At 47.2% G+C, this 3,848-nt stretch overlaps 1 long non-coding RNA gene across 1 annotated transcript; it reads left to right on the top strand.

The window, feature by feature from the left end:
* The first annotated feature begins 9 nt into the window (after positions 1-9).
* Positions 10-2,724, top strand: LOC107301145. Its single transcript, XR_001549266.1, has 4 exons — positions 10-62; positions 162-239; positions 1,300-1,436; positions 2,671-2,724. It is a non-coding gene; the product is annotated as an uncharacterized LOC107301145 (long non-coding RNA).
* The last annotated feature ends 1,124 nt before the right edge of the window (positions 2,725-3,848 follow it).

The raw sequence follows: 3,848 nt of genomic DNA, 5'->3' as shown, positions 1-3,848 counted from the left end.
GGAGTTCAGACATTGTGGTCCTCTTGCACGGCTTCCCGACCTCGAGTTACGATTGGTACAAGGTGAGGAGGTAACGAACATGGTGACGGTGGGGAGGCTGGCTTGTAATGGTAGGAACTAACGGCAACCATCCCTCGCCTCCTTTCTCGCCTCGCCTGCAGATTTGGGAAGCGCTGACGCAGCGGTTCCATCGTGTGATCGCGCTGGATTTTGTGGGCTTTGGCTTCAGCGATAAACCTGTGAGTACGTTTTGAAGGACGCTGGGTGGTTTCTTCCGTAACTTCCTTTTTCCAACCAATGTCGTTAACATTAACAGAGGGATAGAATCAAGAACACGGGAAGTGTTGATACCACTTTACAAGGCCTTGGTAAGGCCACACCTGGAATACGGCATCCAGTTTTGGTCACCACAATGTAAAAAAGATGTTGAGACTCTAGAGCAGGGGTCTTCAGACTTGGCCCTTTTAGGACTTGTGGACTTCAACTCCCAGAATTCCTCAGCCAGGCACGCTTAAGCGTGAAAGCCGGCTGGGTGACTTTGGGCCAATCACCCGGAGACGGTGAGTTCTAGTCCCGCCTTAGGCGTGAAAGCCGGCTGGGTGACTTTAAGCCAATCACCAGGAGACGGTGAGTTCTAGTCCTGCCTTAGGCATGAAAGCTGACTGGGTGACTTTGGGCCAAGTCTGGGTGACTTTGGGCCATGAGACGGTGAGTTCTAGTACCGCGTTAGGCAAGAAAGCCGGCTGGGTGACTTTGGGCCAATCACCAGGAGACGGTGAGTTCTAATCCCACCTTAGGCGTGAAAGCCGGCTGGGGGACTTTGGGCCCAGTCCCTCCTTCTCAGCCTAACAGGGTTGTTGTGACGAAAATAGGAGGAAGGAAGGAGAGCTGTGTATATTTGCCACTTTGAGTTATTTGTTCAAAATAATAAAGGCGGGATATAAATAAATACGGAAATACCATTACGAAAACAAAATTGAAAACAGATTTGGGGTGGGAACCCAATTTTGGTCCACAGAAGCAAGAGAAAAAGTCTTGCTAGTCACGGGGGCAACTCTGGGGAGGTCAAAAGAGTCAAGATGGCAGCGTGATAGAAGCCACCAGACTTTACGCACAAAAGTGTGGGGCCTCGGTGTGATTGCTGCTTCCACCTTGACCCGGGCCATCTCTGCTTCACCTGCAGCAGATCTGCAGTCGGCTCGCTTGTAACCTGAAAAGACGGGCTCAGGTAGACATTTGCCACTGAAGGGCTTGATTCGAATTTGGTGCTCACCTCTCTCTATCTCGCACGGCAAACAGCGGCCTCATGCCTACTCCATCTTCGAACAAGCCAGCATCGTGGAAGGCCTGTTGCGCCACCTGGGACTCCTGAATCAACGGGTCAACCTCCTTTCTCACGACTACGGAGACACCGTGGCGCAAGAACTGCTGTACAGGTGTGTGGACTTAATCGTTTCTTGACAAACGACCGGAAGTCCTCGCTGTACACAGCCACAACTGGGAGCAGAGTCGTGCCCGATTTTACGACCGTTTTTCGTCCCGGTTGTTAAGCAAATTGTTCTGCAGGTAGTCCTCGAGTTACGAACGCTCCCTTAGCAAATGTTCAGAGTTACGACATCCTCGTCAAAAGTACTTACAAGTGGGTCCCAAAGTTACATGCGTCGCAGCGGCCATTCGCACTTACGAATGACCGCAGAGAGACTGCAACATGCTACTTTGGTGCCACACCTGAGAGTCCCAAAATGCCCAGGCTTTGTGCCGCGGCCTTGAGTGCCAGAGCCTTTGTCCAGCCGGGTGAAGTGCCGGGACCACCTCTCCCCTTTGTTGTGAGTAGCTGAGTCCGGGGAATCAGAGGAGGAGGAGGAGGAGGGGCCTGGAGAGCCATCAGAGTCGGAGGAAGGCTCTGATGAGCCCCAGGACTTACAATCTGATGAAGAGCCTGGCCCCTCCGCTCGTGCTCAGGCTGAGACCCAGCTGTGCGGGGAGGCTGAGTCAGACTCTGAGGACTCACAGCTGGAAGACATCACAGACGCTGGCAAACGCAGATAGGCTACAAGAGCAGGACAGAGGGAGGCAATGGGGTGGCTCCAAGGGAGGAGGAGAAGGCATTGAGAAGCCACGCCTTAGGGGCTGCATAATAAAAAGGGAAGGTGTGGGCGGTGCTGGTTGCTGAAGGCAAGCATTGGCAAAGGACTCAAATTTCATGGGATCTTGTTTTGTTTGCCTTGCCTGTGAACAATTCTCCGTTTGAATCGTGTTCCGTTTGTCTTGGACAATTCTCCGTTTGAATTGTGTTTTGTTTACCTTTGCTTTTGGGACATTTTGCAGGCTGGTACCTAATTAATAAAAAGGGTTTTTGTTTTTCCTGCATTTCCGGCCTACTTGTTAAAAGAGGAGATCATCCTTGTGAGTTAACAAGGACTCACGTAGGCTGGGACAGAACACCCTTCTCTGCCAAGTCCCAGCTTCTCTCACATGTGGATGCGGCCCTGCCTCGCCACTTGCCGGAGTGCCGAACCCGCACGGATATCGCAAATTGCGCCACCGCGGAGCTGGAGAGCGGCGCAATTTGCGATATCCGTGTGGGTTTGGCACTTCTCTGCCTTGCCAAAAGCATTCCTCCAACTGTTACGTTTCGCTGTCCTTTACTCCGGTTTCCTCCATTTTCAGGTACGAACACAATAAAACCGGATGCATCCTGATCAACAGCCTGTGTCTGTCGAACGGAGGTAAGTGATTTACGGGAGGAATCTCCCGCCACCTCCTGTTGAAAAGTTAACTCTGAACGTAAGGAGTGAATCCGTGGGGAAAATCAAACGGTTTGCCTGATGGAGTTGTGGGTTGTGGCTCCATCGCTGGAAGTTTTCAAGACGAGGAAGGAGAGAAGCAACCTTCAAATAAGGAGAGATTTTCTGACAGTGAGGACAATTAACCAGTGGAACTACCTGCCTCCAGAAGTGGTGAATGCTCCAACACTGGAGGTTTTTAAGAAGAGATTGAAGAGTCAGTTTCCTGAAACCTTATAGGGCCTCCAGCTTGAGCAGGGGGTTGGACTAGAAGACCTCCAAGGTCCCTTCCATCTCCATTCGGAATCTTCTATTCTGAATCAAAAACCATTTGTCCAGGATGATATAATAAGGTCTCCTGCTTTGGGGGTTGGACTAGAAGACCTCAAGGGTCCCTCCCAGCCTTAGGATTCTATGCAATGTAAAACTTAGGAGATGCCTTTTTGATCACTGATCTCTTTTGGCCAAGTCTCCTGGCACGCTTGATCTCAGCGTAACCCCCTGGGTAAAAATTGCGTTCGTGGCGTAGAAAACCGTTGGAGCAAATATCTGACTTCCACACCCTGTCTTAAATTTTTCAGGCATTTTTCCAGAAGTCCATTATCCCAGGTTCATCCAGAAGGTAATTTGTCCTTACAGGAAAAAAAAAATGGCACGTTTTAAGTTGAAGAATCTCTCTTCTGAAAAATTGGGCTGGGAGATCATTTTTCGCTCCCCTTGTTTTTGGATCAACCCGTGAGCCAACGAATAAATACTCCGTCTGTGTTGTGTCTGCTTAAGCTCTGGCAGCAAAGATCTTTCCTTGCAACAGCTGGCTTTTATTATTTTATTTTATTATTATTTTATTATTATTTTATTTTATTTTATTTTATTTTATTTTATTATTTTATATTTTATTTTATTTTATTTTATTTTATTTTTTATTTTATTATTTTATTTTATTTTATTTTATTATTATTTTATTTTATTTTATTATTTATTTTATTTTATTTTATTTTATTTTATTATTTTTTTTTATTTTATTTTTTTTTATTTTATTTTATTTTATTTTATTTTATTTTA

The sequence above is a fragment of the Protobothrops mucrosquamatus genome, unplaced genomic scaffold, assembly GCF_001527695.2.
Source record: "Protobothrops mucrosquamatus isolate PMUCROS unplaced genomic scaffold, P.Mucros_1.0 scaffold10222, whole genome shotgun sequence".
In the NCBI taxonomy this organism is placed as follows: Eukaryota; Metazoa; Chordata; class Lepidosauria; order Squamata; family Viperidae; genus Protobothrops; species Protobothrops mucrosquamatus.
The sequence above is the reverse complement of the archived record's forward strand: the minus strand, read 5'-3'. Positions and strand labels throughout refer to the sequence as shown.